The sequence below is a fragment of the Anguilla anguilla genome, chromosome 17, assembly GCF_013347855.1.
Source record: "Anguilla anguilla isolate fAngAng1 chromosome 17, fAngAng1.pri, whole genome shotgun sequence".
Taxonomy (NCBI): Eukaryota; Metazoa; Chordata; class Actinopteri; order Anguilliformes; family Anguillidae; genus Anguilla; species Anguilla anguilla.
Genome location: NC_049217.1, coordinates 22,183,445 through 22,195,634, shown reverse-complemented (window position 1 = coordinate 22,195,634; position 12,190 = coordinate 22,183,445). Strand labels below are relative to the sequence as shown.

The 12,190-nt window shown below is 50.3% G+C and overlaps 1 protein-coding gene across 6 annotated transcripts in view; it reads left to right on the top strand.

The window, feature by feature from the left end:
- Positions 1-12,190, top strand: part of LOC118216769 (SUN domain-containing protein 1-like) — a 41,299-nt gene that overhangs the window by 6,679 nt on the left and 22,430 nt on the right. Inside the window, exon 1 of one of the 6 annotated variants that reach the window (XM_035398239.1) lies at positions 8,753-8,878. The exons of the other annotated variants lie outside the window; for them this stretch is intronic. The gene's annotated coding sequence lies outside the window, so the exon portion shown is untranslated. Of the gene's footprint in view, positions 1-8,752; positions 8,879-12,190 lie in introns of those variants that run through there. 6 annotated transcript variants of the gene reach the window in all.

Genomic DNA, 12,190 nt, shown 5'->3' with positions numbered 1-12,190 from the left:
AGCTCTGTTCAGCCGCCTCACCCCCCCCCCCCCCCCCCGGTGTTTAATGTTTAATTTCATTGCTGTGTTGCGAGGTTTTTCTGTCAGAGTGCTGTTGCTGTCAGCACGGGTTTGCAGATGAGTGCGGTGTTTAAAGACAAAGGGTTTTTTTCCTTTCATCAGATGAAATCACCTGAAGCCGTTTGTACCCCGATACGCAGACCGGTGTTTATCATCTGTCATTTTCCTTTTCGTCTGCACATCCCCGTCAGCGCCTCTTTAAAGGGGCGCGCACCCTGTACACTTCGGTCCCCAAGCGCTCTGCGGCGCCCCCCGCTGGCAGCTCTCTGCAGCGCGGCGCGGACGCCTCTGCCGCGGTCTTTATTGTTCTATGGGAGGAGAAACCGTGTGCTTTTTGTGATGTACAGCACTGCGTCCGCGACTGGGGGGGGGGGGCGCGGGGGGCGCGGGGGCTTGGGAGAGGGCAGGGGAGGGAGGAAACCGTGGCAACCTTTGTTAACGGTAATATAAAAAAACCGTTGCAGTTTGCAGGGGGGAAATGTCCTGCAGTTTTTACACGCAGTAGTAATCGCTGGCTTTTCGCCTCTGCTGACGTCTCCGTTCAGTCTGTGCTGTGAATTACAGGTGTGTGTGTGTGTGTGTGTGTGCCTGTGTGTGCGTGTCTGTGTATTTGTATTTGTGTGCGCGCGCGTGCATGTGTGTGTGCATATGCTGTGTGCACAGGCATCTCTGTGACAGATTTATTTGCATGAGAGACATGAAAACTGAAAAACTTGCATTTCTGAGTGTCTCCTCCTGTAGAAAGCATGCACTCACGCCTAAGAGGAGGGCCACTTCTTCTGTGGCTTTCTCATAAATGAGGGGCTTCCTTTGAAATGGAGCCCATTCTCATTGTCTGTGACACCGCGCACTGATCTCTGCACCAGCGAGGCAGCGGTCTGTGAGCGCTCGCGGATGGATGTGCCGACCGGCCCTGGAAAGAGCTTGCGTGATGCGTTTATGCTGCAGGCATGTGATTCTCCTGCTGGAGCTGTCATATACCTGCCGCAGCCCACTGGGGGGGGGGGCGCGTCTGTACTGATTACATTCTGCACTGTAGGGTCTGTTCTGTAGTCCGTACCGTGGAGTCTTCTGTAGTGTGTATTGCAGAGTCAGTATTGCAGAGGCTGTACATTAGAGTCTGTACTGTGTGGTCTGTTCAGTGGAGTTTGTACTGTAGTGTCTATACAGTCTGTACTGTGGAGTATGTATGGTCGGTACTGTAGACTCTGTTCTGTAGAGTCTGTACTGTACACTCTATATGGCCTGTACTGTTGGGTCTGTACTGTAGAACCTGTGTGGTCTGTAGAGTATGTAGAGTTTGTACTGTAGAGCCTGTGTGGTCTCTAGAGTATGTAGAGTCTGTACAATGGAGTTTGTATGGTCTGTACCATAGTGCATGTAGTGTATGTATGGTCTGTACCGTAGTGCATGTAGTGTATGTATGGTCTGTACCGCAGTGCATGTAGTGTGTGCATGGTCTCTGCTGTGGATTCTTCATCGCCCTGTTTTGTCTGCCTGGGCAGGAACAGTCATACCCTCTGGTGTTCCCTCTGCAGGGCAGGGGAGGTGTGCCCTTCAGCATGGAGACCAGGACAGTGGCCCACATAGAGACACAGAGTGTGCATGCAGTCTGCGCCTGCAGTCTGCGCCTGCAGTCTGGGCATGCAGTCTGTGTCTGCAGTCTGCGCCTGCAGTCTGCGCCTGCAGTCTGGGCCTGCCGTCTGTGTCTGCAGTCTGGGCCTGCCGTCTGGGCCTGCCGTCTGTGTCTGCAGTCTGTGTCTGCAGTCTGGGCCTGCAGTCTGGGCCTGCCGTCTGTGTCTGCAGTCTGCGCCTGCAGTCTGGGCCTGCCGTCTGTGTCTGCAGTCTGTGTCTGCAGTCTGGGCCTGCAGTCTGGGCATGCAGTCTGTGTCTGCAGTCTGTGTCTGCAGTCTGGGCCTGCAGTCTGGGCCTGCAGTCTGTGTCTGCAGTCTGTGTCTGCAGTCTGGGCCTGCAGTCTGGGCCTGCCGTCTGTGTCTGCAGTCTGGGCCTGCAGTCTGTGTCTGCAGTCTGTGTCTGCAGTCTGGGCCTGCAGTCTGGGCATGCAGTCTGTGCCTGCTCCTTTAGGGAGAAAAATAAGAACGCAATTTCAGGAATTTTAGTGTCAGAGTTCAGGTTTTATAAGTAATTTTTTTCCTCCCCTTTCATCTTCAGGGCCGAAGGACTGGCGCGCTAGAGAGGGTCAGAGAGGGAGAGAGAAAGAGAGAGAGAAAGTTGGAGAGAAAGAGCAAGCAAGATAATTTTGGAGTGTCGCTGTCAATACAGCTTTTGAAGGGAGGGGGAAAACACAGGATGAGTCCCTGCAAATGGCCTGCGAAAACCACACTCCTGTGTTTATAATAAAAATAAAATAACAATAATAATAATTATTATTATTATTGTAGTTGTAGTATGTGCAGTTTGGAATATTGCCAACCAGCCGGCATTCCATCTCATGACAGAGGGCGTCGCCCTCGGAGTGTGAGTCACAGGGGCTGTTATTCCGACATTGCGGTGGGCCGGAAGGGGCTTTTTCCCTGTCCCAGCGCTGCTGGAGTTGTGTGTTCCACATTTTGGGGAACGGTGCGATGCAGCCCCTGCTGGAGAAACAGCCCCAGAGCAGGGTCCTGCAGCATGTCCATTCACTACAGGAGAGAACTGCATGCATTGCATTACATTACATTACATTACATGACATTACAGGCATTTAGCAGATGCTCTTACACAACTAGCATTTACATTGTATCCAGTTACACAGATGGATACATACTGAAGCAATGCAGGTTAAATACCTTGCTCAAGGGTACAATGGCGGTGTTCTTCCCAGGAATTGAACCTGCGATCTTTAGGTTACAAGACCGGTTCCTTGCCCATTATCCTACTGTACGCCAGTCTTAACGCACCAGCCCTGAAAATCCGGAAGGCACACGATTCTGACGCGTTGCCTCTGCTCAGTTCTGACACACAGCCGTCTGTAGGTACAGGCTGTGCACTGCAGGGTTTCACTTTTAAGGTGCAGATGGGGATGTAGGGGGTAAATGGTTTGGGGAGAGAACCGTTGGAACCTCCCCCTGAGTGTGCTGGAATGTGGATCGTAAACACGGAGAGGAAAGGCTGGGGAGGTGGTGTAGCGTACTGGTCACGGAGCCCGTCCTGTCACTTTAAGGTTGTGGGTTCGATCCTCGTATGGGGCTTCCGTTGTACCCTCGAGCGGGATGCTTAATCTGAAGCTCTTCGGTGAAAGACCCCGCTGTATATGGAAAGTTTGTAATCTGGATAAAAGCATCCGCTGAATGCCTAAATGTGATGTAATGAAATGTAAGTGTTGCTCAGTCCAGACCAGGGCCCACAGTGCTGTGGAGGACCTGCAGCGCTGGCGAAATGCTAATGCAAAGTCTCTGTAATACAGGCCCAGTTTATGAAAGCCTTTGTTGGAATTTATGAACTTTGGCCCGTATTATAGAAATTTCTACATTAGCATTTTGCTAATTAGCCTGTACAGGCATGAATGTTTCCTTGGCCCTGGGGGAAACGTGACAAATGATTATTGCTGATGTTTGTACTGTGCAGTTTGCTCACGATGAATGGAATTTATTGTATGAATGGAATTTATTGTATAAATTAAGTGAGTATTTACAGTGACCCCTACTGGTCGGTCGGGCGCCTGCAAGTCATGGAGCGTGCCTGAGTCTCTGCCTGCGTCTCTGCCTGGGGCAGTTGGGAATAGCACAGGCGTGTTTGCTGACTGGAGCTATGGTGGTCTGTGTGGGCATGGCGGGGGGTGGGGGGGGGGGGTGTGAAGATATTTATTAGTGCGGTGTGGGGTCTGGTCTTTTGTCAGGAAGCCGTTCTCAGTGTCAGGTAGCAGTGAGCAGGAGGAGTCCACAGCCACCTGCTGTCCTTTAATTACGGTCTAAAGCCGTTCACCCTTCACGGTTGGTGAGCTGTAATGTGAAATGTAAGTAAGTGCACCGTGGTTTAGAAACACGCAGGTTTTGAACCCAGTGAGAGAGCCTGCTTCATAGAAAATAAATTAATCTGAAATTTCAAGAATGCTGCACAAATTGTGACGGTTTTGCTTTTTAATTTTGCATGCTCTTTAATTTATGTATATAAAAAAATAAATGTCTGGGAAATCAATTCTGAAGTAAGATCCTTTAATGGTCTTCCAGTGAAGCCTGCTGGAGGTTTGTGTGGGTGTGCAGTGTACATGGGTGTCTGGTTTTTGTAACACAGAACACAAGTGTTTCTCGCGTGTGTGTGAGTGAGTGTGTGTGCGTGAGTGTGAGTGTGTGAGTGTGTGAGTGTGTGAGTGTGTGTGTGAGTGACTGAGTGACTGAGTGACTGAGTGACTGAGTGACTGAGTGTGTGTCAGTCTGTGAGTGTGTGTGTGTGTGTCAGTCTGTGAGTGTGAGTGTGAGTGAGTGTGTGTGAGTGTGTGTGAGTGTGTGGTGAGTGAGTGTGTGTGGTGAGTGTGTGTGTGCGTGAGTGTGAGTGTGTGTGTGTGTGGTCAGTGAGTGTGTGTGGTGAGTGTGTGTGTGCGCGTGTGTGTGTGCGTGAGTGTGAGTGTGTGTGTGTGTGGTGAGTGAGTGTGTGTGGTGAGTGTGTGTGTGCGCGTGTGTGTGTGCGTGAGTGTGAGTGTGTGTGTGTGTGGTGAGTGAGTGTGTGTGGTGAGTGTGTGTGTGCGCGTGTGTGTGTGCGTGAGTGTGAGTGTGTGTGTGTGTGGTGAGTGAGTGTGTGTGGTGAGTGTGTGTGTGCGCGTGTGTGTGTGCGTGAGTGTGAGTGTGGCCTTTACTGAATGGTGGTGGGAGGTGCTGGAGGCCCAGGGGTCAAATGACAAAAACCGTTGAACCAACCATCTGCTGTGAGAACTCAAGGGAAGAGAGCGAGGGAGAGAGAGAGAGGGGCAGAGAGAGAGAGAGAGGCAGAGAGAGAGAGAGATGCACTTCCTCCTAAATTGTACAAAATATACAAATATTAGAAAAATATATTACCAAAAATTTTCTGAAATTATACAAAACTTCCATTCTTTATCAAAGAACGAAAAATGTGCAGTCCTATTAGGACAAGGACCAACAGCCCCAATTGCGGCTCAATATGTCTCAGCTTGCCATAACCTGAGGGACACTGAGTGACCATCATACATAATTACAATGATCTATTTATTTATTATTTGTATTAATAATAATAATAATAATAATAATAATAATAATAATAATAATAATATTTTATTTTTTAAATTTATTTATTTATTTATTTATTTTAATAGAATGTTAATTACTAGTATTCCACTGTAAATATGTATTTTTTAATTGATTTATGATGCTTTGGCAATATGTACCTATGTATTTCCTGCCAATAAAGCAATTTGAATTTGAAAAAATTTGAGAGGCAGAGAGAGAGAGAGAGAGGCAGAGAGAGAGAGAGAGGCAGAGAGAGAGAGAGAGAGCGAGAGAGAGGCAGAGAGAGAGGCAGAGAGAGAGAGAGAGGCAGAGAGAGAGAGAGAGAGAGAGGCAGAGAGAGAGCGAGAGAGAGAGAGAGGGAGAGAGAGAGAGAGAGGCAGAGAGAGAGAGAGAGAGAGCGAGAGAGAGGCAGAGAGAAGGGGCAGGAAGAGTTGGGCAGAGAGAAAGAGTGATTCAGAGGAGCAGGGACAGAGAAAGGGAAAGAGTAAGATCAGGCATTCAGCAGAGGAACAGAGAGAGAGGGGGAGGCAGAGAAGAGAGAGAGAGAGATAATGACAGGGATTTGGCTGTAAAAGTGATGATAATGAAGAGGTGTGATTGTGCTGTGGTCTGTGGTTTTCCCCGCCCCGCCAGCTCTTTCACTGCCCCCCCCCACCCCCCCACCCCCCCCACCCCCCCGCCGCTGCCCAGGTGGGGCTGCGTGTCTGCCGCAGTGCCCGCCAGTCCTTCCGCGTGCTCGCTGGGCGGCCCCGCCCCCCTCCTCCCAAATCTCTGCCATTATGTCATTCTGATGAAGAGGAGGGGCGCTGTCGTAAAAACGCTCTGTCTCGTGCCCCGTCCCGGGGCGGGGGTGGGCGTGTCTGTGGGGTCCAGCCCCCCGGCCGCGGGTTAATTGGGGAACGTTCCCTTCTGTATCGCGCCCCGCTGTCGTTTCCCGTCCACGGGGGCGCTCGCGCACTTTAGCGGTTTAGCGCCTCGAACAAAGACGGCGGACGAGGTGGGAGGGGCCTCTGCCCGCGGCGCTCGATCGAGCCGCTGGTCGTAAAAAAGGGGCTGCTCGTTGGGTATCGATCCCCGTCCCGCCAGCAGCGGAGCCCCGCTGATGAAGAGCGATGCTTTGCACGGGGCGGGTTAGCGGCGGGTTAGCGCCCGCTGGAAGGCAGCCCGGTGTCGCCGCGACGACGGCCGCCCGCTCGGTGGAAGTCAGCCTGGTGTCGCCATGCGGCTGATGCTGCATTTTCCAGCGCCGTCCAGACAGCGGGCTCCCTGAATATGTTAAAAATTAAAATGAAGAAAAGCTGACCGGGGGCGTCTGCCTGGTTGTGAAAGCCTGGTAGCATTTAAGCGGTCCGCTAAAAAAAAAAAACAGGGAAACATGCATGCCAAAGGTATGTTGTGTCTTAACTAGAAAAAAATATTGTTTAACTATTATGTAGACCAGTTGAGGCCCCCTGCAAAAAAACACACGCGCACACACACACACACACACGCACACACACACACGCACACGCGCGCTTCCCACTGTCTGTGAGGCAAGCTCCTCATTTTGTCCATATGTTGTGCGATGCAGAAGCAGGTTGCTATGAAGCCTGTCTCTCTTCTCCGACGAGCTGCAGGATAATAATGCAGTGTGCGTTCTGCATGCATGCGGCATGGGCCAGCTGGAGTATTGAAATATTAACAGTCTGTCTGGAAGCGGGGTTTGAGAACTTCACCCATGATTGACCTTGACAGGCCGCGGGCCCTCAGAGAGTGCCAAACCGTGTAGTGGTGGTCACATCTGCCTAACCGTGTAGAAGTGGGCACATCTGCCTAACCGTGTAGCGGTGGTCACATCTGCCTAAGCGTGTAGCGGTGGTCACATCTGCCAAACCGTGCAGCGGTGGTCACATCTGCCTAACCGTGTAGTGGTGGTCACATCTGCCTAACCGTGTAGCGGCGGTCACATCTGCCTAACCGTGTAGCGGCGGTCACGTCTGCGGTCACCGGCTGACAGCTGTGGAACTGGGTCACTGGAGTGCTGCTGTGCGCTGGGTCACTGGAGTGCTGCTGTGCGCTGGGTCACTGGAGTGCTGCTGTGCGCTTAAAGGAACTTTAATTACTGGGCGATGAGCGCGGGCGGCTGTGTGTCATCTGACGGACAGACGGGAGACGGAGCGCTTCGGGAGGGAGGGGGAGAGAGATGGGACAGGGGAGTGGAGGGAGGGAGGGAGGGAGGGAGGGAGGGAGGGAGGGAGAGAAGAGACAGTGAACAGTGAGAGAGGAGAAGAGCAGCGGGAGGGGTGTGTACATATGAGCCTGCGTGAGTGTGTGTGTTTGCGTGTGTGCGTGCCTGGGACAAATACATATTTGTTTTGAATTCAAATACTTTTCTGTGCTCTGTTGATCTTGCCTGGTGTAATTGAGCTTGCCAAAATGACCAGAAGGTGGAGTTTGCGCTTTTTTGAGAGTATTTCATTGGTTCCAATACACCAGACAAGATCAGTAAAGCGCAGAAAAGTATTTGAATGCGAAACAAATTTGTATTTGACCCAGGTCTGGTCCGTGCAGCACATTGCATGATAGAGTATGCGGAGGAAAGCTGCGGCTGGGCTGTGTATCTGAGGGTTGGGCCTACATCATAGTTCAGTTCACAGACATTTTCATTGCGGGGGAGGAGATGCAAAATCCTGGTGCACACACACACACAGTATGAGTACATACACAAACACGCCTGTGCATACATTTGCATAATCTGGCAGGTGCTCTTAGCCAGAGGGACTTAGAGTGCACTGAATGTCAGGGGCTTCGCATCCACATATTGGCAAATAAACTCTCAAGACTGGTAACTCCTGTCCACACAGTTCAGATAGTTATTTTAAAGGGTACGTGCAGCGGGAGTTGGGTGGCTGTGTTCAGCGCCTGTTGCACCATGCATGCACACACAGAGGGAGTGCTTTGCATGTGTTTTGATGGTTTCTGTGGCAACTCACAAAATAATTCAGTGTCCAGAGAGGGGTGGGGGGGGGCGAGAAATGGGAGCTGGGTTTTTGTCACATAAAAGCAGAATTGTGGGTGGTGTGTGGTATGAATGCAAGAATCATTGATATGAACCCTTCCCAAACACCGCCCCAAGCTGCGATGACTTCACACTGTTCCCCTTTTTATACTTCGCTTCGCTGGCTCCTCCAGCCTGGGGCGTTTTCACTCGAGTTTCGGAAATGGCAGAGAGGGGAGGGGAGGGGGGGGGGGTGTTGGCACTCATGTTTTCCCTCGCAGACCCTCCTCCCATCCCTATCCCCGCCACCTGAGCCCCCTCCCCCTCCCCCCTCCCCTTATGCCCAACCCCCACTGCGCGCGTCTCTCAGGCCGCTGGCAGAGACCGAGCAGGCTAAATAAACATGGAGGGGTGGGGGGGCAGGCACCAGCCCCAGCCCCAGCCCCAGCCCCAGCCCCACAGCCTAAATTACCACACCCCTCTCCCTCCGCTGATGAGACCCAGCTTCGCCCCGCCCCGCCTGCCAGACAGACCTCCACTCGTTGTGTCTCCGTGGCGCTCGTCGCACCTGCCCTATGGGATGTCACAGCGGCCGGCTTGCGGTGGGCAGAGAGAGGGAGAGGGAGATTACACACCGCCGTAGGCACAGGTGAAAAACTGCGTGAGTTCACACAACGCCACTTCTTTCGCGTTCACTTCGGGAACACGGGTGGAGTGGTGTGCCGGCACTGTTTGTGTAATTCTATGTAAATACTGCGTCTCCGGGCTGGGAGTAACGAGCTTCAGCTGAGGTTGCTTTTGTGCTGACATTCGTCAGGCAGAATCTGAGGAGGAGGGAAATTATGTGGAGAGTTTTGTCTGTGAACATGTCCACACTTTCTCTTTTGCCTGCTTTAACATTTTTTTTTTAATTCGTGTTTCTTTAGACCCCAGTTCCCAGTTTTACGAGCGCAACTTTATGAGCAGGGTGATGGATTGCGAGGTTTTGGTTCCAGCTGTAATGCATTTTCCGGATTCTTTTGATAATTTGTGAGGAGTCGCTACCAGTTTTTGGGTTCAGCCATGCAGCGATGGTAGTTTCTGTAGATGATGAAGCTCTGGTCCCAGTGTTTTAGCATGAAGTATGTTTCTCAAAAGGAAGAACAGATATGGACCTAAAGGGAGAAAAGAACAGCTTGATAGATGAGTAAGTAATGACCACTAAGACAGAAGTATAAAAATAAATGAAAATATTTTATGTGAATAGCAGACTCCACCCTTTAGGATCCATTTCTTTGAGGATTGATTTCAAAAGACGTTTCGTTTGTAAAAATGATTGAATTTGGGTGTCAACCCTTAAGAAACGCAGTTCTGGGGGTAAGGGGTTCAGCCATACAGTGAACAGGAAAGCATATCCTGTTGTATGGGACAAAGAGTCCTAACGAAACCTACACACAAATTCTGATGTATATTTCCTGCCAGCATACATTTTTGGAGGAAGAAAAATAAGGTTATCCCCAAACAATACCCAAAACTACAATTATATCCTAGGAATGGAGTTCCCTCTCCCAGAACAGGAGTATTTTTAGTGCTAATTAAATTTATGCAGGGTGGAGAAAGTAGGCCCCTCTTCGACGGGGTTATAAGAGGTGAGAGACTCTGTTAATGTCACTGTGTGGCTCTGTTCGACCCGGTCGTCCCATAATTCCAAGGGGCAGAGTGCAGCCTGAGATGCATGAAGTGAGATAAACCAGGAAGAGCCCGCTCTTCTCAGTCTTGGAATGATCAAAGCGCTGGTGCATCAGACGGAATCTTCAAAGACTGAATGTACTCGGTGGACCGTGGGCAGACAAAAGGTTTAAAACCCGCCAGAGATTGGCGCGGATAAAGTGTAGGAAAAAAGCACTAGATATTTCCAGGTTTTATGATATTTTGTGAGGTTCTGTTCTCCTGTGTTGGATGATTAAAGGTAGAGGATAGTGGTTTGTGAGGTCCTTTTGTTGAATGTTTTAATTCAGGGGCTGGTGATTTGTGAGGTCCTTTTGTTGAATGTTTTAATTCAGGGGCTGGTGATTTGTGAGGTCCTTTTGTTGGATTTTGAAATTCATGGGCTGGTGGTTTGTGAGTTTCTGTTTTTGAATGTTTTGATTCAGGGGCTGGTGATTTGTGAGGTCCTGTTGTTGAACGTGTTAATTCATGGGCTGGTGATTTGTGAGGTCCTGTTGTTGAATGTGTTAATTCAGGGGCTGGTGATTTGTGAGTTTCAGGGCTGGTGATTTGTGAGTTTCTGTTTTTTTTAATGTTTTTATTCACGGGCTGGTGATTTGTGAGTTTCTGTTTTTGAATATTCTGATTCAGGGGCTGGTGATTTGTGAGTTTCTGTTGGATGTTTTCATTTTTGGCTGGTGATTTGTGAGATTCAGGTGCTGGTGATTTGTAATTCCCTGTTCCCTGTTGTTTTAAGGGAAGGGATGTTGGGTGCAGTTAGAAGCTGAAGGAGCTCGGTAGTCTGGGCTGGCTGAGGTTTTTCATGGCTGTAATCTGATTGGTATGCAAAGCGGAGTGTGCGGCACACCTGCTGTCTGTGCACAGACACACAGTAGAGTAGATTTATGGGCTGTGGTGTATAATCTGCTGCCAGGCCCGGGGCCTGTTTACCGAGCAGGGCTTTCTAACCTGATCCCGAGCTCTGCGTGGCCTGGTGACATCACACTGCTCTTACACACCACTCTGTACTACGGCTGCCACGGCAACGTGCCATACAATGGGAAACGAAGCCCTGAACCGGAGCAAGGGGGTTATGCCTTCACCCACAGATAATTTGAGAACGCATATCGCGCGCGTGCACACGCTCAGACACGATAAGCTGGATTTCCTTTTTGGGTAGTGTTACAGGGGAGATAAGTTATCTGACTGATAAGTTATCTAGTGCCGCTTTCTTTAGTTACTGTACAAATTGTTGTTTTTTTTTGGTTAATATTGCACCTGGTGGTTATAAATGGGCCTCTCAGGAAATGCTGATGTTCTCCTCTGCTGTATTTTGCTCTGGATAAGAGCATAAGAGATGTGTTTGTGTGTGTGCGTGCGTGCGTGCGGGCGTGTATATGTGCGTGCATGCGTGTGTGTGTGTCTGCGTTTGTCTCTCTCTACACAGCAGTGCAGTGGTGTGAGGACACGGTGGACTGCAGTGGTCACTGGCCTGTGCAGTGCTCTGTTCTGCTCTGTTCTGTCACTGTGCAGCTTTCTGCAGTAAGAGCCCTCCTGTGCATTAGAGGGAAGGGACACTGTGTTTACCTTGTTTCGGTTTGGAGGAGCGCACACAGACCACCTCTGCTGTATTTCCTGTGTCACTTTCGGGTGTGGCTGTACAGGTGCACTCAGGTTCCTCTTCACCTGTACTGCGCCCCTGTCCCCCAAAACCCCCTCCTGCAGAAGGCATGCAGAAGGGTCGCCCCAAACACCGCTGCTGGGGCACCTGTGTGCGGACCTGTCTCGTCCCGTCCCATACTGTCCCGTCCCATACTGTCCCGTCCCAGGACCCTTCTCTGACAGGGATTAGAGAGGTCCAGAGGCCGGGGACCTGGGTGTGTGAGGGAGGTGGGCGGAGCTGCAGGAGGGGCTAAGCGCATAATTGGCTCTGAGGGGGCGGTGTAATCCCTGTACCTTACGTGGGTGGAGAGGCCAGGGATGCCAGACACAGCCAGCAGGGGGCGCACTGCTACTGCTCCTGTTTGTGGGGGATATCGCTAAAGCAAAAAATAAATAAATAAAGTGCATTTCACTTAGTCTCAGTCTAATATTGGTATCAGTGTGGTAAAAAACATAGTAAACAGTTACTTTTCAGTCACTCAGTCAACTTTCCTAAAATTCAAAGATTCAGACTCAACACAAATGCATTACATTATATGACCAAAGCATACTGCAATACTGGGAAACATTAACACAGATAAGTAATCTGTAAGAACTCTGTGTTTGATATCTGTGGTTGTAAATT